General features: G+C 35.8%; 1 long non-coding RNA gene across 1 annotated transcript; it reads left to right on the top strand.

The window, feature by feature from the left end:
- Positions 1-7385: 7385 nt before the first annotated feature.
- LOC136034196 (uncharacterized) lies at positions 7386-21166 on the top strand. The gene is made up of 3 exons (XR_010619133.1): positions 7386-7654; positions 15642-15674; positions 20996-21166. It is a non-coding gene; the product is annotated as an uncharacterized LOC136034196 (long non-coding RNA).
- Positions 21167-25256: the final 4090 nt, after the last annotated feature.

The following is a 25256-nucleotide window of genomic DNA, read 5'->3' as shown; positions in this document are numbered from 1 at the left end:
TTTAAGAAGAATCTTTGCTTTAAAGTTCTTATTTTAAATTCCGACCAGATCCTGTGACGTTGGGGGGGAGTTGGAGGGGGAAACCGGAATTCTTGGAAAACGTGAAAATTGGGGTATTTTTATCTTACGAATAGATGATCGGATCTATATGAAATTTGATTTTTAAGAAAGAATACATGTCTCAGAGCTCTTATTTCAAATCCCGACCAGATCGTTTGACATTGGGGGGAGTTGCAGGGGAAATCTGAAAAACACTTGGAGTGTAGGAATCGGGATGAAGCTTGGTTGGATAGAATAAACAAATGTCCTTGATACGTGATTGACAGAATTGTACTGGATTCTCTCTCTTGGGGGAGTTGGGGGAGGGGTTCAGTGACTTGGCGTGTTTGGTGCTTCTGGACGTGCTAGGACGATGAAGATTGATAGGCGTGTCAGGGAGCTGCACAATTTGACTTGATAAAGTCGTTTCCCCAGATTCGACCATCTGGGGGGCTACAAGGGGAGGGAAAAATTAGAAAAAATTAGGTATTTATAACTTACGAGTGGGTGATCGGATCTTAATGAATTTTGATATTTAGAAGGACATCGTGACTCGGAGCTCTTATTTTAAATCCTGACCGGCATTTAGCCTCTTATTTTCCTTTTTAAATCAATCTATTGATTCATAGAATTTTGTTAGAGATCATACCATATGATCTCTTGGCTCTTAGCTCTTCTCGCCTCGTCACAAGTGCCATATGAGCTCTTAGCTCTTGTTTTGTTTGTTTTTGTTTTTTTTTCCAAGGGTGATTGTATTGATTCAGTTGTCCTAGAATGTTGTGAGAGTGCTCGTTCTAACGGAAATTAAAAGTTCTAGTGCCCTTTGTAAGTGACCAAAAAAATTGGAGGGCCCCTAGGCCCCCTCCCACGCTTATTTTTTCCCCAAAGTCACCAGATCAAAATTATGAGATAGCTATTTTATTCACCATAGTTGAAAAACTAATAACTATGTCTTTGGGGACGACTTACTCCCCCGCAGTCCCCGTGGGAGGGAGCTGCAAGTTACAAACTTTGACCTGTGTCTACATATAGTAATGGTTACTGGGAAGTGTACAGACGTTTTCAGGGGGATTTTTTTTGGTTTAGGGGGGAGAATTGAGGGGGGGGTTACGTCCCCGTGGGAGGGCTTGAAGTTACAGACTTTGACCTGTGTTTACATATAGTAATGGTTACTGGGAAGTGTACAGACGTTTTTCAGGGGGATTTTTTTAATGAGGGGGGGATACGTGGGAGGATACTTCCATGGAGAAACTTCTCATGTGGGAAGAGAATTTCAATCAAGGGCGCATGATTTCCTCGCATTATTTGAAAAAACAATGACAAAATAAATTTGAAATCTTTTTCTACTGAAAGTAAGGAGCAGCATTAAAACCTAAAATACCTCACTCTTTATGCTAAAGTATTTTTAGTAATTTCAACTATTTATTCTACGGCCTTATGATCAGAGGTCATTCTTAAGGAATTGGGACAAATTTAAGCTTTAGTGTAAAGAGCGAGGTATTGACGAGGGTGAACCCCCTTATATACGCAATAAAAACATAGGAATATAGAATTTCGTTACGTAAGTTAATTCGTAAGTTACGTATATTTTTTACCAATGAAAACGTTTGGAAAAAATTAAAAGTTCTAGTTGCTTTTTTAAGTAATCAAAAATTAGAGGGCAACTAGGCTCCTCCCTCGCTCATTTTTCTCAAAATCTTCCGATTAATTGTAATTAATTAATATGCAAATTTCTTTTTATTATTTATGTGCGGAGAGCCAAGATCAAAACATGCGTTAATTCAAAAACGTCCAGAAAATAAACAAAAAAAACTTTTAAATGAAAGTAAGGAGTTTTCTGCATCATTTACCTCCTAAGAAATTGTTTCCCCTACTAGGAACAGCGTGGTCCTCATCGTGCTACATGAAGCCTCCCTATTTTGTGGTAAAATTTGTGTTGAATTTGTGGTTAAAAATGAATTTATTTGCAGACAGCCTGTCTGATTCATGGTTTCTGTGACGACATGGTTCCGGTTCTGTTCCCCTACGCGGGGAAACTACACGGTTTGGGGTAGAAGCATCAGTAGTCCCTTTTTTTTCTTTTTTTACTGATCTTTTCGCTTGAGAAGTAGCCTAAGTGTTTAAACAATTATAAGTAATGTAATTTTATAGTATGTTATATTATTTTCTAGCAGTTGACTATCGGTGTGAGCGACATATTTTGTATTGATCATTGACAGATATTTATGCAAAATGTTTGCTTCCAGATAGGATAATTATAAACAATGAATTTAAGAACTATTAAAGTTTATTTCTATCGGAACACAATCTAGGTGAGGGGTATATCCCCCTATATTTGTTGCTCCTTCCCTTAGATTTTGATACATTGATTTTAAAGTTACATTGCTTTGTGATTCTCACTAAATAAATTGAAAAAACTCCCACCCCCCTCTAGATTTTGAAAAATAATTTCTTATATAAATTTAGAGATAAATTCTTTACTTATATAGGAATAAAATGGATCTTCCCACAAGGCCCCTTCCCCTCTATCCCCCCAAACAAAAAAAAACCTCTGAAAACGTCTGTACACTTCCAAATAACCATTACTGTATGTAAACGCTTGTCACAGTTTGTAACTTGCAGCCCCCTCCCCCTCGGCTGTGGGGAGTAAATGACCCTACTGAAGCCTCTCTTAGGCTCTTTCCGGATATAATAATCGTCTTAATCGCAAATATACACTTCCCCCCTTATATATGTTATAATCTTCGCCATCTTCTCGGTAATGTTTTACCACTGTAGATGTCTATATGAGATCTCAAATCAATCATCCTTAATTTTTATGGCACTTGTATTAAACAAGTCACATATAGTGATCGCTTTTTTCTGTCGTTCTGTCAGTCGGTCTGTCTGTCGGTCTGTCTGTCCCGGTTTTGCTACTTAAGGCACTTCAGGTAAGCCAGGACGATACAATTTGGCAGGCGCATCAGGGACCGGACCAGATTAAATTAGAAATAGTCATTTCCGCAATTTGACCGTCTGGGGGGGGGGGTGGGGGGTCGGTTATAGAAAAAGATGAAGTATTTTTGACTACGAATGGGTGATGGGATCATAATGAAATTTGATGTTTGGAAGGATATCTTATCTCAGAGCTCTTTTTTCAAATTTCGACTAGATCTGGTGACATTGGGGGGGGGGGGGGGGGGGGGGGGGGGGGGAATTGACATAATTGGTACGGATCTGTTCTCTTGAGGGGGCTTGGGGTTGTTAATTGGAAAAATCAGAAAAATAAGGTATTTTTAGCTTAAGTATGGGTGACCGGATCTTAATGAAATTTGATATTTAGAAGAACTCATGTCTCAGAGCTCTTATTTCAAATCCCGACCAGATCTTTTGACATTGGGGAGAGTTGGAGGGGGAAACCAGAAATCTTGGTAAACGCTTATAAATGTCGTAGATACGTGGTTGACGTAACAGACTGGATCCGCTCTCTTTGGCGGAGTTAGGTGGTTGGGTTCAGTGCTTTGTGAGTTTTGTGCTGTTGGACGTGCTATGACGATGAAAATTGGTAGGCATGTCAGGAGCTGCACAAATTGACTTTAAAAAGTTGTTTCCCCGATTCAACCATCTGAGGGGCTGAAAGGAGAGGAAAATTAGAAAAATTGCAGTATTTTCAACTTACGAGTGGTGATTGGATCTTAATGAATTTCGATATTTAGAAGGACTCGTGACTCAGAGTTCTTATTTTAAATTCCGACCGGTATTAAGCCTCTGATTTTCCTTTTAAAACAGTCTATTGATTCTTAGAATTTTGCTAGAGCTCATACCATATGAGCTCTTGGCTCTTCCGACCTTGTCGCAAGTGCCATATGAGCTCTTAATGTGTCAGACTAATAGTAATACAGTCTGTACAGTACAAATTTCCTAAGAATGAGACCAAGACGCGTTCAATTTATGACCTTTGTATACATTTGCTAATTTAAAATCAGTTAAATACTTGTTAACACTTCATCTCTTATTTATTATAAGTGAATCAACATCAGCTAAACGGACGGATTAAGCATTTAAGATTATAATTTTATAAGGAACACAAAGAGATCAATCGAATCTTCAGGTAAAAAGAATTTTCACATGTTCAACAATTAAAGCACTTTGATTTGCACCAGCATAGTGGGGCTACAGTTAAGGTCAAATTTCCTGCAGCGGCACCTTCTTTCACACCCTTTTTTGCAACCACAACGCAATGTCTCGCGACAGACTTTTGACACTGGGGAAGGGAACCTAACCAATTGGGAAGCACTTTCCATCGGTGCCTCTGGCCCAGCCAAAGTAAGAAAAACTGGGAAGGGTGGGTTTTGATTCCTGGCTGCGACTCCACACATGATCTGACTGTAGGTGGAACTTTAAGAATATATTGTAAAAGCAAAGCACTAGCTTGAGGAAGTCTCTGCATGTCTTAGTCTTCTGTCGGAGAAATGTTTTTCATATTTATTTTTATTATTATTTTTTTTAATAATGCTAGAAAATCCTGCGCCCCTTTAATTGAAAATTCTTTTCCACATGACGAATTCGTCCATGGAAAGATCCTCCCACATAACCCCCCTTCAACTTCTCCCCCCCCCCAAACCAAAACATCCCTGTAAAACGTCTGTACCCTTACCAATAACCTTACTATATGTAAACACTATCGAAGTTTGTAACTTGCAGCCCCTCCCACGGGGACTGTGGTGGAGTAAGTCGGCCCCAAAGACATAATTAATAGGTTTTTTCGACTATGGTGAATGAAATGCTTATCTCAGAATTTTGATCCGGTGACCATGGGGAAAAAATTAGCGTGGGAGGGGGCCTAGGTGCCCTCCAATTTTTTTGTTCACTTAAAAAGGGGCACTAGAACTTTTATTAATTTTGTTATAATGAGCCCTCTTGCAACATTTCAGGATCATTTGAGTCGATACGATCACCCCTGGGGGAAAAAAACAAACAAAAAAACAGAAGAAAAAACAACAAAAAACAAAATAAACACGCATCTGTGATCTGTCTTCTGGCAAAAAATGCAAAATTTCACATTTTTGTAGATAAGAGCTTGAAACTTCTACATTATGGTTTTTTGATACGTTGAATCTGATGGTGTGATTTTTGTTAAGATTCTATGACTTTTAGGGGGTTTTCCTCCTATTTCTAAAATAAGGCAAATTTTCTCAACCTCAAACTTTTGATGGATTTGACTAAACTTGATGAAACTTATATATTTAAAATCAACATTAAAATACGATTCTTTTGATGTAACTATTGGTATCAAAATTCCATTTTTTAGAGTTTTGGTAAATATTGAGCCGGGTCGCTCCCTACTACAGTTCGTTACCACGAACTGTTTGATGACCATAAATTCTTCTGTTCTTATCGGGCAAACCCTAGTAACAAGAGAAGGATGCCCATTGAACTGGCATGACATCTGGCAAACTTCGCTGGAAGTAACACGCGGTAACAATAGATAGCGCTGTCTGTCAAACTAATAAAGAGGAACTACTTGCCGATACAAGCAACAACAATACGTTTCGTTAATCCCTGAGTAATGTCTTGCATACATCTTTTTCAACCACCAATTCCCTTTTCTTTTTTAGCTTATAAGAAATAAAAAAAACACTTACCCTTCAAGGAGCACGGCTAAAACTACGTCATTTATAGTAACGATGAAACTGACCGCTAGATGACAGGTTGAACGAAAGCAGTTGACATGGAGGCAACTTTAAGGCGTTTGCGATGTTTCATGTTTGGACGAACGAGCGTTGTTTTTTTGTTGTTTTCTTATTGTGAATGTCGGGTTTTTCATGCAAACTGGTTGTATTTTTTTTAGTTAGTTTAGTATCAAAATGCTTTTTATCATTATTCAGAGCAATAGACGGAATTCCAGATATTATTACTTTAGTCCACTCTTACTTTCATATACCAGTGCCATTGATTACCCAGACTAGCCTATTGTGGCGGTCATGTCTTCTCATTTTGACAAACTCGTATTTCCATCCGCCTTTTGAATTTGAGTCACCTAGAGGTACTACGTTACAACTTAAGTTATTTTTGCGTTCATATTCGGAACCTATGCCATCGATTAACCCATACTAGCCTATTTGAACGGCCATGTCTTCTCATTGTGATAAACTCGTATTTTCGTCTGCCATTTTGGATTTGAGGCACCTAACGGCACTACGGTACAACTTAGGTATTTTTAAGCTCATATTCGAAGCCTGTGTCATCGATTACTCATACTAGCCTGTTTGAACGGATATCTCTTCTCATCTTGACAAATTCGTATTTTGTCCGCCATCTTGGATTTCAAGCACCTAGTGGCGTTCTGAGGGAAAATTTCGCTTGCGTAATTGATCCATATTAAAGAGCATACTCAAAAGTACATCTCAGCCAATTTTGGTGCTTTCCTCAAATACGGAAGTACTCTGGTGTTTTTCGACGCTTTTTTGCCCGCACTATATGCTATAAGTTGTGATGCTTGCGGAATTATAAATGAAGAAAATCTCGATAAGATCTAGTAACTTAAAACAGTTAAATTTTGCACTATTGTCGAAGAAAAAGTGACCAACGCCTGGTCTGGTATTTGACGTTTTTTCAGTTCTTTTGGTGTAATTGTAAGGCAGTATTAATTTAGTAATAAGCAGTTGATCTCAGTTTCTGAAACCAGCAAATTTGCTAAGTTAAAGAAAAAAACAAAAAAACAATAGCCGGCAAGATCTGTCAAACGCTAGATGGAACAAGTGATATTTTGACACTAGGACAAATTTTCAGTCTCAGTCTCCACCGTTTATAGAAGTTTTCATTTGATCACTAACTAGGTTACTATTTATTTTTCTGCCCGGATAATCCTCTCAATAATTCTACATAAAACACTGAATTATGTCTTCTTGCTTACTTTCTGTACCCTACATTTTTAAAGCAACTGTATACCCTGTGGTAAATTTTGCCTATTTTTATTTTTGTTTCGTTTTAGTACTTCAATTTTGTTCGTTATCTTGGTTAGAGGTTTTTGCATTGCGAAACAATCAAAGGGGTCTAATAGTCAAGCAATAAAAACTGCGTGTTTTTGCGGTGAAGAGGTGGTGGGATTGAATGCCCTGTCCAGGCAAGTACGCAGGTATTTGTGTTGGGGGGGGGGCACAACTCCTTCAAATCCCTTATCCTGTGAGAGGTATCAGAAAATTTTGTGAAAATAAAAAAACTATCGCGGAATTTCTTGGGTGGGGGGGGGGCACGCCTTGTGCACGTGCCAGCCCACCAGCCCATGTCTCCCACTCACCATTTTTGAATCGTGTTTCATTTGTTTAAAAATATACTGATTCGCTGATCGCCGTACCAAAGTTCGGTGTTATGAGGCAAGCACGGTAGTAAAAATGTGTCTGTTTTCTTCATGTAAATTGTGTACTTTTTCAGGCACTTAATTATGTACATTATGTACAATAAATTATGTACTTTTACAGGTGCAGAATCCTCAACGTAATAAAAAGAAGCACAACTTCAAAAAAGGAAGAACAACGTCTATAAAACCTGGCAGTTGGATGTTATTTAGTAGAGAAGAAGAGACGCAACGACACCCAATTTGATACCAATGGCTAATGACGAAGTAGGATACAAGGTAGTAGACATTGATATGGAAAATAAATTTGTATTATTTCTTTGATTTGTATTATATATCTATTCTTGGATTTATTTGTTTGCATTTGTATTATTTCTTGGAGGAATATTGGGTCTCTTGGATATAAACAGGGGGATAAGGTTTCTTGAAACTTGATTGAAGGCTGAAACTGAATTAAATGTGGTTGACTGGAAATTATTTATTTCTATTTTACCTTGGATTTCTTATTTTATTGGATTTCTATTTATTATGTGCAGTAGTTAGCATTATTCTGTGCTATTCTCCCTCTAAAGAGTTTTTACGGCACTTGATGTTTATCAAGTAACATATAGCGATCGCAATTGTTGTCGGTGTGTCTGTCCCAGTTTTGTTAGTTTGGGCACTTCCAGATAAGCAAGGACGATAAAATTCGGCAGGCGTATCAGGGACCAGACCAGATTAAATTAGAAATAGTCGTTTCCCCGATTTGACCATCCGGGGGGGGGGGGGGGGGTTAATTCAGGAAAATCAGAAAAAAATGAAGTGTTTTTTACTTGCGAATGGGTGATCGGATCTCAATTAAATTTCCTATTTAGAAGGATACCGTGTCTCTCGGATCTTAATTTAAATTCTGACCAGATCTGGTGACACTGGGGAATTGGAGGGGGAAACGGGAAATCTTGGAAAACGCTTACAGTGGAGAGATCAGGATGAAACTCGATGAGAAAAATAAGCACAGATCATAGGTACGTGATTTATATGACCAGAACGGATCCGCTCTCTTTGGGGGTGGGTGGTGAGTGGTAATTCGGGAAAATGAGGCATTTTTAACTTACGAACGAGTGATCGGATCTTAATGAAATTTGGTCGTTGGAAGGACCTCATAACTCAGACCTCTTATTATAAATTTCGACCGGATTCATTTTATTGGGGAAGTTGGGGACGGGGACCGGAATCTTAGAAGACGCTTAGAGTCGAAAGATCGGGATCAACTACATGGGAAGAATAACCACAAGTCTTAGATACGAGACCATTTTGTCGGTCTGTCTGTCCCGGTTTTGCCAGAACCAGAACCAGAGCAGATTAAATTAGAAAGATGCGTTTCTCCTATTCGACCATCTGGGGGGAGTAGGGGGACCGTTAATTCGGAAAAATTAGAAAACAAATGTATTAACTTACGAACTAGTTATCGGATCTTAATGAAACTTCATGTTTAGAAGTATGCCTATCTCAGAGCTCTTATGTTCAATTCTGACGGGATCTGGTGACATTGGGGGGAGTTGGAGGGGGAAACCTGAAATCTTGGAAGAGGCTTGGAGTGGAGAGATCGGGATGAAACTTGGTGAGAAAAATAAGCACAAGTCCTAGATACCTGCTCTCCATAACCAGAACGGATTTTTTTTCTTTGGGGGAGATCGGAGAGGGGGAATCGGAGAAATTAGTAAAAAGGAGGTATTTTTAACTTACGAACGAGTGATCGGATCTTATGAAATTTGATAATTAAAAGGACCTCATAACTAAGACCTTTTATTTCAAATCCCAACCGGATCAGTGTCATTTGGGAGAGTTGGGGGGGGGGGGGGGAGGGCGGAAATTTTGAAAACGCTTAGAGTTAAGAAATCGGGACGAAACCTCATGGGAAGAATAACCGCAAGTCCTAGATTTGTTATTAACATAACAGGACAGGATAAACTTTCTTTGGAGGAGTTTGGGGGGGGGGCGGAGGTATCCAATTCGTTAATTTGGAAAAATGGAAAAAATGAGGTATTTTTAACTTACGAACGGGTGATTGGATCCTAATGCAATTTGATATTTAGAAAGACCTCGTGTTTTAGAGCTCTTATTTTAAATCCTGACCGCGTTCGATGACATTGGAGGGAGTTGGAAGAAGATACCGGAAATCTTGGGAAACGCCTAGGGTAGATAGATCGTGATAATACTTGGTGAGAAGAATAAACACAAGTCCTAGATACGTGATAAACATAACCAGAACGGATTGGCTCTCTTTGGGGGAGTTGGGGGAAGGGGTAATTCAGAAAAATTAGATATTTTAACTCACGAACGGGTGATTCAGATCTTAATGAAATTTAATATTTAGTTAGGACCTTCTGTCTCAGATTTCTTTTTTTAAATCCTGAGTGGATCTGGTGGACATTGGGGTTATTTGGAGGGGGAAACAGAAAGTCTTGGAAAACACTTAGAGTGGTGAGATCGAGATAAAACTTAATGGGAAGAATCAGCGCATGTCCTAGATTTGTTATTGAAATAACCGGACTGGATTCACTCTCTTAGGGGGGGGGGGGGGGTGGGATTTACTAGTTTGGACAGTTCCAGATAAGTTAGGACGATGAAAGTTTGCAGGCGTATCAGGGACCAGACTAGACTAAATTAGAAATATTTTCTTCCCCGATTCGATCATCTGGGGGGTTGCAAGCGAACAAGATAGTTGAGAAGAATTGTATTTGTCGATAAAACAAATAATTGTTCTTCTTAAGTATGGCGTGTGGTCTAGGGGTATGATACTATCTTAAGGTGCGAGAGGTCTTAGATTTGAATCCAGGAACACCCTAATTTTTATATGAAGAAGATCCAAAACTAGATGGATGATCAATACATCGATCGCTGAAAGCTGGCAGGTGTATAGAGAACTGACCAGACTAACCTAGACCTAAGTTGCCAGGGCAGCGTGAAGTGTTGCGGCAACGTGAAGTGTTGCGGCAACCTTTGTCGGTTTCACCGACTAAAGTGCTGCGAGAGCAACACTTTGGTTTTGTTTCTTCGCTATCGATCAGTAATCACATGATCAAAGGCTATTGACTTTGCTAAATTGACTTTGCAGCCAGTTGAACTTTATCCTTTTCAATCGTAGACATCGTGACGGATGAAAACACGGAATAATATCTTATATGATCTAGTTGGTATTATAAAGCTATCCCTAACTTTTCAGGATCAAATACCATAGATGTCATTCTATTAATTGTTACGAAACTATCTCATTGTTTTACATTCTCGTTTGTGCTTGTTTCTTCACTATCGGTTAAATTAGGAAGTTGTCAGCCTATCGAAGTTTTTAAAACGGTGTGTTCAAACAAGAAGGCAATCAGTTATCACATGACTGAAGGCTATTCCTCAGCGTTGAAAAAACACAACTACAAAATAATATCGAAAGAAGGACTAAATTGACTTTGCAGCCAGTTGAACTTTGTCCTTTTCAATCGTAGACATCGTGACGGATGAAAACTTGGAACAATATCTTATATAATCTAGTTGGTAGTATAAAGCTATCAGTATAAAACTATTCAGGATTAAAATACCATAGGTGACACTAATTATTTCGAAACTATCTCATTGTTTTACGTTATCGTTTGTACCCATTGCGTAAACACTTAATTCTGTCAGATTTATAGAGATTGAATACAATTTTGCACAAATTTCTAGCGCAAAGTGAACAGATTCTTACTTACAAGTCCCTCTCCCGTGATGGACATTAAGTTCACTGGAAACAAATAAATGGGTACACCAACCAGCAAAAGTTGCAAACCCCTCATTGCTGAAGATGATTGTAGCCCAACAGCCGATTATTACTTACAAGTTCCCTACTTGTCTACACTGGAAACAAATTGGTTTAACTATCAAATGCACCGGAAACAAATAATAGTACACCAACTAGCAAAAGTGGCAACCCCTTATTGCCGAAGATGATTATTACCTAACAGCCGACTGTTGCTTACAAGTCCTCTATATGTCTCAAATTTTATCGGCCTAGATTTTGTTTTCGTGTGTACCTTACTACTGAAGTTGTCAACCCTTGAAACTTTCAATCTGGTATACCTCATGAAGGAATTTTTGTACCAAAAAATGGATGTCTGATACTTTGATCAGCTCATCAAGAGCTATCGATTACCGTCGAAAAAAAATCCTATCTGTCTTAGTTCAAAAGTTGATTTTTTTTGTTGCTGTAGACCAACTTCTAACGTCACCACTTAAAAAGGAGCAAAGGATAAGCTCCAATTTCATTAGCAATGAGAGAACTTTTAAAGTTTATTAGGCACATCTAATACCATTTCTTTACCGCAATCCCAAGTCCGAAATACCGAATGATAAACTCAGCTAAAATCACGAACAGAAATGGGTAAAAACAATAGATGGCAGCACTCTCGCACCCGTGGGAAAATGCCACATTTTTGCCTATGTAAGTTTTTCTAATTATCACTCAAAGAAGATATATTGGCTGTGGGGCCGGGTAGCTGCCGCATATATTTAACACTCATAGATTTTAGTCCATCATCAATTTGAAAGTGGAGCCTGCCTGCTTGCCTGCTCGAACGGAACTTTCCACTCGAAAGCAGAAATATGGTTTGATGAAACGAAAGCTTGCTGCACAACTTCAGATACTCCTCTCTCACATAGGCTATATAACTCCACTTCACTTCGAACACCATAGGCTCTGGCTCGTGGACAAGCAAAACCATCCTTTTAGGCCCCAGGCAACAGTTCTGCGGATCTTTCCAAAATGTAATGTCATATTCATCAATCTGGCCTGAGGTCCACACTTTCCGTAAATATCGCACAGGTTAAATCCTTACCAGTTTCTAGGATAAGCTGAGATTGGCGGCATAGGAAAAAAAACCCAAAAAAACAAAAAACATGGACAGCACGAGACCGGAGAGCATTCATAGAATTGCAAACTGCTATACCACGCAACGAAACGATTTAACACGAGGAATACTAAAACCATCGCAGTATAGTGATTCTGAACAATTATTACCGTTGAAAACAAGAAACTCGCACATGTCAATATTCAGGTACAGGCCGATATCACGGAGAGCAGAAGTAACTGACTTCACTGAACGGGCAAGACCAGACTCAGTTTGACTAATCAGAAGAAGGTCATCCGCATAAGCCAGATATGAGATATCAGATGGTCCTAGTAGGCACGTCGTCGATATTTTTGATAATACATTTCCAATACAAGTATTAAAAATATCCGGCGAAAGAACTCCCCCTTGTCTTACCCCGCAACGAACAGGGATATGACCAAAATAAGAATTATCGAATGACTTAAGGCGAAGGTAAGAATGGGAGTACCAAAAACGAAGCACGTGAATTACCGACGGATTTACTCCTCTATGGCATAATGCTGTCCATGCTTGAGTATGACAAACACTGTCAAATGCTTTAGACAAGTCTAGGGTTGCCAAATGAAGTACGTGACGAGTGCGATGGGCATCTTTTAATATAGAAGTCAAAGCACGTTGAGCATGCTGAAAGCCTAGCCCAGATCTAAAACCAAATTGATTATAATCATTTAGAACAAGCTTAGTGATATAAGGTAGTAGGAGGTGTTCAAAAAGCTTGCTAAGATTACAAGCTACCGTTATGGGCCTGTAAGAACTACAAGAAACCGGATCTTTTCCTTTTGTTTAGAAGTGACGTAACGCTGCCGCATAAGAACGAGTCGGGCACACACGAACTACTCAAACACATTTGAAAAAACAGTTGGAGATGAGATACCAGTTCAAAAGAATTCGGAACAAGATTCAAAACACTAGTCCCATCAATATCCAAAGATTTTGATTTTAAACCCTCAATACCTTTAACAACAGCCCAGTTTTCAACTGGAACCACATGTCTCTGAAATAAACGTGACGGCAAATTAATTTCAAGCAAACATGAGAAACTGCATAATTAACTTTCGAAAATATTTTTGAATAATGTTCGATCCAAGATGGACGAAATATAATATCACTAGAACTTGCATCCAGAAACGGCAGAATTTATCACTTTTCGCCTCTCACTATTACTTTTCGGAAAAGTTTCACCGGAGTAACGAACGGCACGAAGATGGCGTTTATATTCGAGTTTCGTCTTTTGTCTTAGATCAAACACAGTACCCCGTTATACACAAAGCAACATCTCTCACAAACGTGGGTGTCAATCATCATACATTGAGCCAGTGCTGGCTATAAGTCAAATACATCAATATTGAATTTAAATATTTATTGCATCACATTGGAATATATTTCACCTTTCTCGACTTTTTTCCGTACTGTACAGTTGTATTAACGCTACTACTACGCCTACCTGATTCACGAGCTGTTTCGTCTGTTTTTAGATTTTTATCTTTTCTAATTGTACTAGCGGCGTTTATGTCAGGAAAATCCGAATCAAAAATTTCTGGTCTAACGCCAGTTCCGTTTGACGCTAATTTCTTTTGAAATAGACATATGGCCATTGCGTTATCCAATTTATTAGCACATTTCATACCTGTGTAATCTTTAAAATCTGCATCATCGTATTCTTTTACTGCTTCCTTATTATCTACAGTTTCAACCATCCCTCTTAATGATTCAAATCTACATTATATGCAAAATAAAGACTTCCGTCAATGAGGTTTGCTATCAGAGAGTAGTCCTTTTTGGGGACCCTCTTAAGTAATACCTCAAAAGTAATGGATCAAAATTTTCGCATGTATTGATAACCCTCCCTGATTACTGTCTTTGAAAAGACACAATATAACAGTATAATCAATGCTTCTCTAATATAAGGATAAAGATTCATAATCCAGATTTCTTACTGCGTTCTTGACCGAGTTTTCCAAAAGCAGGTCATTAAATTCATTATTGAATCCTGACAAATCGGGAAAGCTCAGAGTTTCTTTCGCAGACTAAGGGTTTAGCTCACGGTTCTGGAGGTTAAATTTTAGTTTTTGAATTTTAAAAATATGGATTACTTAGTGTTCTATTTAAAGGCATTTTGTTAGTTTTTACTATCAATCAATATAAGCCAAGGGTTACCTGTTTAGCGTGGGTTTCGCTTGAGGATGATCTAGAAATAGTATGGTATTAATTCCTTTAGGTCGAAAAAAAGTTACGTTATTTTATTCCGCTATGCACTGCTTTTCATATTAAGGGCATGGTGCAGTGTGAAAAATAATTTTTATGTGGCGCATTAAGAATTTTCTTATGCGGCGCATTAAGTTCTCTCTTATACGGCGCATAGCGTAGCGTAATGCAGCGCACGGGGCAGCATATTAAGTATTATCCTTTGCAGCGCATCGTAACCAATTCATTTATTATTTTTATAGCAATGCCTGGAGTTTTTTTTATGAGCTACAAGATTAGGTTGAAACTTTAGGTTAGACAAAAAATAGGTAAGTGTGGCATTTTCATTTGATGGAATAAAGAAAAGGACGTATCTTTTCTTTAGGTAGAAATACATTAAATATTTACCTCTACAGTACGCAAAGGCTAAATTATGGCGTATAAATTTTGTAGTTTTTTTTATCCAAAATTCTCATCATTCATGTATAATTTAATTTTTACATTTTTTAACTTCATATTGTTCTTCATAAATGCAATGGATTGAATTGTTTATTATCATTGGATCGAACTCGGCATCGTACCATAAATAATTTTCATATATTCCAAGCAGTATGTTTTCATTTTCAACTATTCTGTAATCCAAGTCTATCAGTAATCCTAGAAACTTTAAAGGCCAAATTATTTTGAATCCTGGTTCTTCTCGTATGTGCCAAAAGTTTTCGTGAATTATGGATGCTATTAAAGGACATTTCTTGGGGGGGGGGGGTTGCAAGAAGCAGCGCTGCAAAGGTATATGTTTATGCCTATAATTGTAGTCTTTTCTCATAAAATCTTATGAAAAGGAACCACACAATAAAATAATCAATTCTTGTATAATAAAATCGTCGCTAAGGATGATTGGAACTCTTAGTAAAGAGCTTAAAGTATCATGCTGTAAGTTCCTTACTGCAATTGTCACCGCAGATTCAAGGATTATTTCGTTTAGTTCATGGTCCATTTCTGAGAGGTTTGACAAACTTTTGGTTTTACTTGGAATCCAAAAGTCTCGTCTCGTAGGCACTTGGTTTTGGTTGGGTCTTAAAGTATCAGTATTACTTAAAGTAAATTTCCGTGGCATTTTTCCTGGTTAGTACTAGTTGCTCATATAAGCAGGTTAATTAGCTAATGGGTAATTACCTTTTCAGCTTGAAGTTCTTCTGGGGATTCGTCTAGAAATGGTATGTTTTTTATCATTTAAATTTTTTGAATTTAATTTATCTTTATACGCGTCTTTCTTTGCTTGCTTTGACTTTTTACGCTTTGAGAATATTTTATTTCCCCTTAAGGCGTATTCTTGACATTTTGGATCATTCATGAATTTGGCATAACATCGGTTTTCATCTAAAGGGTGATGCAGACCTTCGTATTTGGTAAAATTCTCATTTTCTTCAATTTTGTAGCATATTTTGGGGGTTTTACACTTGTCAATTAAAAGGAGGTCAGTTAGAGCGGGACCCTTGCAAAACCAGTAGTGAATATTAAATCTTTGTTGTAATTTTCATATCAATAATTGAAGACTTGTTAAATTTTTTCCTTTTTTGTTTTTATTTGAGTACTTGATTTTTACTTCCCCTCTAGCGGGTCGATATTTTGGGATATTTCCTAGTTTTAGGCCAAATCTATAGGTTTGAGGTTCAAATTTTGTTAGATCATAATTAAGGTACCACATTACAGCATACTCTTCCTTACCATTTTCGTCTTGGATTAAAATTCAAGCTGAATATATAACATTTTCTTTAGCGTGAATAATTGAAATAAATTCCGTGTCTATAATTGCCTTGGACATATTTTGGTAGTAAATTTGGTAATTAGTTAAATTGAAAAGGATTTAACCACTTAGAGAAATTGGAAATGATAAAAGGAAATGTTCTGTAAATTGGAAATAGGAAATGTTGAATGACAATGAGAAAATTACAACATGCAAGAATTTCTACTTAATTTCGTTCAATAACGTGCGCGTATTTTATACAATGAGAAGCATTAGATGGAGTAGTATCAGTTGAAGTAGTGACGGGAATTAGTATAGATACGGCGTATGAATCGAAGTAGACTCATAAGTGATATCCGCCACAACTCCTGACCGCGGACCCCCAAGGATTTAGGTTTTTTGATTTTTTTCGTAAATTAATTAAAATTAATTTTTTTTTTGAAGCTCTTCTTTTGGCCACTTATAATTTACTTTCACTTGTTCACTTTATCACTGGTTTTAACAGCGAAGAAGTAGCGTTCAAGGATCTGAACCGTTACCACTAATGGGTCCAGCAAAGTGGCCCAGTTAATGGTCACCGCTCCTAACCTCGTTCGCAGTTTTAATTGCTAATTCTGAAACTTCCTGTTTGGTATGGGCAAGTTATAGCGATTTTAATAAGCTTTATAATTAAAGTTTTGTTAATGTTAAATTATTCTTACGGCAAGATTTGTTAGTAAAGGGAGAGATTTATTCAATTGATCGAAGAAAACAGAGGTCAAGAATTTTGAACAGCCTCCCCAACTCATCCAACGAAATGATTAGTTGGGGATGCAATTCGAAACCCTAGCCGCAAATGTTTGGAATCCTACGCCACGAAAGGGGGGGGGGTCTTATGATAGGGATATTTTATCAGATTAATTTGCAATAAGGAAATGGCAATTAGGAAATTATGGAAAACAAACTGGAACACGTTTTGTTCCTCAGCCACGGCTTGCGGGGGCGCTTGTCATCACCTTACGTCTTAAATGTGTTTTTAAGGATAATGATGTACTTTGATTAAGTATTTGTTAAATGATGATACGAAGCTATAAGGTTGCTCTAAATACAAGATTAAAATTCTTGTCGGGTGGGCGTTAGTTATAGAGGTTTTAACAAGCTTTAACGTTAAGGAATTTTTTGGAGGTAGCATATGTTAACAAAAACTGTTGCACTTTTATGATTATATTCTTGCTAGAAAAGATGATCTTGAACTTACTTAAAATATTGAGCACTTTAGTTGACAGAGCTGGCCAATTTTTCAATTTTAGTCTTAGCAAACTTCCTGAAAAGTACTTTTTTAGGGATCTTTTATCACGGAGTGGTTCCTCGGCGACAATTTTTTTTTTAATGAGTCATTTCTTGATTTTATCGGTAGATGATTTATTTATTTTACCCCTGGCTTATAGATTTCTTATTAATATTCTAATTTATCTGGCTTTTTGACAATTCTGCCTGACTTGGCTGTTACCTTTTCCTCTTTAGGTTCAGCATCCTTTTTCTTTGGTTTTGCCAGCGATATTAAATCAAATTTTTTATATTGTTTCTTTAGGAACTTTTGACCTTTCAGCTGTACCTTTTTGGCTTGGGCAGTAGCACTATGTGGCCTTGCTTTTTGTGAGCTCTTGAGTTTGCCTGTGTCTGATTCACTTTCTGTTTCTGATGAACTGGTACTCGTAGATTTAGTACTTATTTCTTTGGAAGATGTTTGGGATTTTGGAGTTGACAATGCTTGAACTTCAACAATTTCTTCTCCTCGTGATATAGAGGGTTTACTTCTTGGTTCTTCCTGTTGAATTTTTTGCTTGGGAGAGTTGAAGGTTTCTTGGGAGCTAAGTGAGTAGTCAAACGTTTACTTAGGATGTCTCCATTGTTTAAAAACAGCACTTCTATTAAACTGGATGCTATTAAGATATTATGGAAACATCCAGTCCCGCTTTTCCTACAATTTAAATATAATTTTGATTAGAAAAAGACAATTCTACCAAGTAATTATTTTAATATTTTTTATATTATTATCAATTAACTAATAAATTTCAGCTTACCGACTATTGTGATCATAGGGGAAGAAAGGCTGTAGAAAATTATACCGAAAACTTGATGGCTAATTTTGCATATTCAGTTCCATAATTAAATTCAGGGTAAGCCAGTCTTTTCGTATACATGAATGCTCAATTTTAGACTTAGAAAAGACTGCGTGTACTTTTATAAAACTTGAAAATCTTCAAGTGTTAGTCATCTTCTTCATTAATAGGCCCATAATAGGCCATCCATAGGTCATCAACTCTTTCAGAAGGACCACTGCCAGAAATAGTACCCTGTTGAGCAACATAGTCATCTAACAATTTTTTCATTATCTGGTTGTAGTCACTCTCAGAATAGTAGTATGTCTCAACGTCACTCACCTTAAAGAGAGGACAACCTTACTATTGTTTTTACTGTAACTAACTTGAATGAATAGAAAATCCCAACTAGCCTACAGTTGGTCCTACAGGACCAATTACATTGTCAATATCTACTTAGGTGATTGTTATAGGGATGTAACCAACTTATCGGTGTCCCATTTTCATTGATACAAGAATGGGAAAAATCTACTTTCAAACATGTTTCGATATAAAACCATCTGTGTTCCATTCATGACTGATAGGAAATCTATCTAACCTATAGTAACACGGTGTGTTACTACAGCTGATTTCGACTCTTTATCCGGTATTGATAAGCTGAGATTAAACCTAGTGACCACGAGAGAAGTTGATATCTATTAACGCAGTTTTAGGCTTGTTTCAGACAACCCACCGCCAGAAAAAAATGCTTCACCGCTCCTCAAAAATATCTGCGCTTCTTTGAAAACAGGGTACACCTAAATGAAACTATTTATTAGTGCTAAAAAAATAGTACACTAGGTTAACGTCAGACGAAATTATCACAGAAAACATTGAGGTCTTAAAGATAAGTTATTTCATTTATCCATACTTATCATTTAAGTGACTATAATATTAAAGCTAAAATTTTTATTTTTCATGTTTAAAAAGGGCCTGTATGCATATTCAGAGAATATTTGATGAATCCACAAACAGATAATCGTGCAGAATAAAGCTTGTAGTTGCAAACAACACAAAAATTAAATTGAGTATACAAACGTCTTTTTGGATTCACTGGCAATACTACGCCATATCATAATAGCCCATATTTTTGGCAAATACTGTGTTTGTATATTAGCAAATACTTAATCTAAAACCTCCAATTTAGAAATCGCTGACGAGTCCTTATTATTACTCTCAGAAGAGAAGGGCATTATCTGTATTGTCTCCAGTCAGTTGCGTTGAAGCATCGACATTATTTTCACAATTAATAATGATGCGCCTAATTATGAGCATTTGCACTTTCAGACATAATCTAAAATTCCTTTTTACAACTATATAAAAACACCAGCAATAATAGTGATAGGGCTTTTTGCCACAGTCCCCTGAAGAATTTCCCTATATTTGGTAATTTGTTTAATAGCGCGTATTGTCCATCATATAATTTTATTTCTCTTGATAAGGTTTTAGTTGATTTTTTTTATAGCAGGGGTCTTTGTATGAGTTAATGAAGAGTTCTGGACTTCATTTATTGATCTCTTTCGTTTGTCCTTTTCTATGGTTTTTGTCATTCCTGTGGCCCTGTCTATTTCAGCCATATTTCAATCGAAATTATCTATCAGTATTTTTGATTTGAGCTTGGGAAAGATAGGAAGCAGGATATCCCTTTTCTCTTTATGTGCACCTTTACTTGAATGTAATCCCTTGTCTGATTTTAGGAATTGGAAAATAGTTTTTTAATTTGTTAGTATTCTTCTCTTGTCTTATTACTTGTTGGAATAATGTTTCAAATGGTTTAGGGTCTTGTGTCATGAATTTCAGATATCCTGTCTATTTGTATGCATAAACATGCTCATCAAAATCGGTGTGATCTTCATTTCCTTTATAAAATTGCCAGATAAGGGACATCAAACTTCAGCTTAAGCTAAGATTAGGTTGTCTTACAAGTTGACTAAACTGCATCAATGTTGGAACTCCAATTTTAAAAACTAAGCTTTCCCTCCCCACGAAAGCCTTTAGGTACGGGCACAAACCCTGTTCTTGTGCGCAGTTTGACCTCTTCCAAAAAGCGTATTGAGCTTATGTAGTATAACTGGTATTTCCACTCTCATAATAAACGATTCTTTTATGGAATTAACGAGCATTTTCTTATTGAATGCGTTGAGGTCATCCAAGCTTGTTAACTTTTTATAGAAACCAGATTTTTATTAGCCTGCGTAAAAAGGAACATTTTCCTTTGCTATAGCAAGATCAACAAATTGATCAAAACATTGTTCAAAGCTTGAATTTTATAGGGAAATTGAATAAAGAATTTTTAATATATAGATATACATACACACATATATATATATATATATATATATATATATATATATATATATATATATATATATATATATATATATATATATATATATATATATATATATATATATATATATATATATATTTCCAGTATTTCTTGTCAGTATTCAAGTTTTGTTTCGAGTCTGTCGTGAAGTCGTGAAACACTTAGTGAAAAAAGAAAATTTAAGATTTTGGTATTGAATGCCCATGTCTCCTGCCTACCTTCTTGGAATCGTCTTTCATCTATTAAAAAAAAACAAAAAAAAAACTGATTTCCTCATCGCCGTACCTAAGCACGGTAGTAAAATGTGACTGTTTACTTATCATAAATTATATGCTTTTTCAGGTGCAATAGCCCCCCACCGTATTATGAAAGAAGCGCATCGTCAAAAAAAGAAGAACAACGTCTATAGAAATATTAGAAATTGGATATGACCGCAAGATGTTATTTAGGAGAAAAGAAGAGACTCAGCGACGCTCAATGTGATACCAATGGCTAATGGCAAACAAAATACAAAGGTAGTACACACAGATCGAGAAAATACCTATATATATAATATATATATATATATATCATATATACATACATACAGTATTTCAAATAATAATTCAGACCTGAAAAATTTTGTATAGCCCACTCTCATTGAGTATACTTCTCTTCTTCCTCTTGATCATTTTTCATTTAAAAATGCATTTTTAACCGGCGCTTAAGCTGTGGGTGACTCTCTGACTCCCTTATATACTCTGGTAATGCAATTCGAATTGTCGGGCCTGTGCTTCTTGTCATATGCATCGATCGTGTTGTATTCCTCACCTCATTAATCAGGTCATTTCCATTTTCGGGTATAATACTGATGGTAAAATGAATTATGTTTAAAATAGCTTCTAAAAACTTCAGGTCTTAAATTACTCCAGCACTGAGAAACAAAAATGTCTGTCTGCATATCTCTAATTTGACCTACATTTAATAAATTGAACTTTTCGAATATACTTAATGTACTATCAGTTCCTCGGTCATACTTTCCAATAATACGAACAGCTTTATTTTGCTCTACCTGTACTCTCTTATAATCTGTGTAAAAATCACTTGTTCATATCATGCATCCATAAACAATATAAGACGATACTAACGAATGGTACTGTGAAAGCAGTACTTAAGTTTGAAAAATATGTTTAAGCTCACGCAGCATCTCAACATCTCTTGAAACCTCATGAAATCATATCACTCTGTTTTTTCCAGCTGAGTTTATTGTCCACTATAAATCCCAGATATCGAGTTTTCTTGAACTTCCGCTAGAGTAGTTCTATTATATATTACAGCTCCTGGAGAAATGGTAGGCGCTGTTCCTATTCTAGTGAATGTCATAAAATTTGTTTTGGTTGTATTTATTGCAAGTCGACTTTTTGAGACGAATCTATACAGTCCTTTTAATGCTTCATTAGTATTATCAGTAAGTTCATTGAGAGTCTTTCCTGTAAAAGTAAGTGCAGTATCATCTGTAAATGAAGTAATTTTGCTCGTTGTACGTAATATCGCATAATATCACAATTTTATCAGGCATAATAGCGGATCTAAGACTGAACCCTGTGGAGCTCCACAAGTAATTGGATATCATTTAGAAACCGAACAATCTAATATATCTTTTAAAAGCCTTCCACTCAAATAAAATTCAAACCATTCATAACAATTATCCTTTATTCCGAGGCAACGTAATCTTTTTAATAAAATGCAGAAATCTACTGTATCAAAAGCTTTTATAAAATCTATAAGAATTGACATACAAAATTCCTTTTATCTAGTTCACTATTTACAATATCCATCAGGTCCTCCATAGCATGCACAGTTGAATTAGCTGTCCTGAAATCAAAGTGCGTCTCTTATAAAAATTCACATTTCATTAAATACTCATAGTCTTTTATGCATTGCTTTTTCATAAATTCTTGAAAGGGAAATGAATAAGGAATTTTGTTTTCAATTCTATAGGGGGAAATGCAGGCATGTATGTCACAACAGGACTTTAGACCTTTTCTTATAGTATGTATATTTCTGGATGGATAAGCTAAATTATCCAATACAATTCAGTTAAAATGTAGGAGGTTTCAAATACAATGTATACCTGCTACTATTTAGTCTTTATTGCATGTCGTTTCTGTTTGTCTTAGTTCTTTATTTTTAGTTTTTTTTACGCCAGTTTCTTATAATTTATTAGAGTAGTAGCAAATTTTCACTTATTACTCATTCAATAAGCCTATTTCGTTTTCAGAACTGAAATTCTTTTATTGGACCACGGAACTAATGTATGTAGTTATTTGAATTAACCGATTTACAGCTCATATGGTTGAATTTAGTATTCTGTAATTATACAGGAATTATGATTTTTCTTCCCATAGCAAAGTTTCAAAAAATTGAATAACTCGAACTTGAAGTAAAAAAAAAATTGACGTTTTAACCCGTTTATTTATATATCTTTTATATCTTATTACCGTTTGCGCCAAACTAGTTTTAATTTGTTTTCGAAATGCAACGGTTTGAGCTTTTTTTTTTTTTTACAATTAGTCTATTCAACACGGATTTGGCCTTGCCTAGTAACAAATTAATATATAACTTTTTCTAAGGTTAGTTGTCTAAGGCATTTTGGGACAAGATTTCAGCTATATCGGTTGCATTAAATATTAGAACTGATTTATTAAAATATACTCTTGAATTTCCAGATGACGTAATGTAATTGCGTCCAGATTCCTAGACATAGTAAAAATCACAAATTTTAGTTTTCGAGGGTAATAGCTGTGTATGTTGAAAAAATGAAGATATTAGACTATTTTATGATTGCAAATGGTAAAGAATGTGATTAAAGGCTCTTTTCCTATGTCAAAAGTTTTAGTTTTCGAGGGTAATAGCTACGTATGTTGAAAAAATGAAGATATTAGACAATTTTATGATTGCACATGGTAAAGAATGTGATTAAAGGCTCTTTTCCTATTTCAAAAGTTTTAGTTTTCGAGAGTAATAGCTACGTATGTTGAAAAAATGAAGATATTAGACTATTTTATGATTGCAAATGGTAAAGAATGTGATTAAAGGCTCTTTTCCTATGTCAAAAGTTTTAGTTTTCGGGGGTAATAGCTACGTATGTTGAAAAAATGAAGATATTAGACAATTTTATGATTGCACATGGTAAAGAATGTGATTAAAGGCTCTTTTCCTATGTCAAAAGTTTTAGTTTTCGAGGGTAATAGCTACGTATGTTGAAAAAATGAAAATATTAGACTATTTTATGATTGCAAATGGTAAAGAATGTGATTAAAGGCTCTTTTCCTATTTCAAAAGTGTTAGTTTTCGGGGGTAAGAGCTACGTATGTTGAAAAAATGAAGATATTAGACTATTTTATGATTGCAAATGGTAAAGAATGTGATTAAAGGCTCTTTTCCTATTTCAAAAGTTTTAGTTTTCGAGGGTAATAGCTATGAATGTGGAAAAAGTGAAGATATTAGACAATTTTATGATCGCACATGGTAAAGAATGTGATTAAAGGCTCTTTTCTTATTTCAAAAGTTTTAGTTTTCGGGGGTAAGGCCTTGTCTTTGGAAAAAATGAAGATATTAGACTATTTTATGATTGCAAATGGTAAAGAATGTGATTAAAGGCTCTTTTCCTATGTCAAAAGTTTTAGTTTTCAAGGGTAATAGCTACGTATTTGAAAAAATGAAGATATTAGACTATTTTATGATTGCACATGGTAAAGAATGTGATTAAAGGCTCTTTTCCTATTTCAAAAGTTTTAGTTTTCGAGGGTAATAGCTACGTATGTTGAAAAAATGAAGATATTAGACTATTTTATGATTGCAAATGGTAAAGAATGTGATTAAAGGCTCTTTTCCTATTTCAAAAGTTTTAGTTTTCGAGGGTAATAGCTACGTATGTGGAAAAAATGAAGATATTAGACTATTTTATGATTGCAAATAGTAAAGAATGTGATTAAAGGCTCTTTTCCTATTTCAAAAGTTTTAGTTTTCGAGGGTAATAGCTACGTATGTTGAAAAAATGAAGATAATAGACAATTTTATGATTGCACATGGTAAAGAATGTCATTAAAGGCTCTTTTCCTATTTCAAAAGTTTTAGTTTTCGAGGGTAATAGCTACGTATGTTGAAAAAATGAAGATATTAGACTATTTTATGATTGCACATGGTAAAGAATGTGATTAAAGGCTCTTTTCCTATGTCAAAAGTTTTAGTTTTCGAGGGTAATAGCTTTGTCTGTGGAAAAAATGGAGATATTAGACAATTTTATGATTGCACATGGTTAAGAATGTGATTAAAGGCTCTTTTCCTATTTCAAAAGTTTTAGTTTTTGAGGGTAATAGCTACGTATGTTGAAAAACTGAAGATATTAGACTATTTTATGATTGCACATGGAAAAGAATGTGATTAAAGGCTCTTTTCCTATTTCAAAAGTTTTAGTTTTCGAGGGTAATAGCTACGTATGTTGAAAAAATGAAGATATTAGACTATTTTATGATTGCAAATGGTAAAGAATGTGATTAAAGGCTCTTTTCCTATTTCAAAAGTTTTAGTTTTCGGGGGTAAGAGCTACGTATGTTGAAAA

Source organism: Artemia franciscana, chromosome 12 (assembly GCF_032884065.1).
Source record: "Artemia franciscana chromosome 12, ASM3288406v1, whole genome shotgun sequence".
NCBI classification, from domain to species: Eukaryota; Metazoa; Arthropoda; class Branchiopoda; order Anostraca; family Artemiidae; genus Artemia; species Artemia franciscana.
Note: the sequence above shows the minus strand (reverse complement) of the source record. Positions and strands in the feature narration are given on the sequence as shown.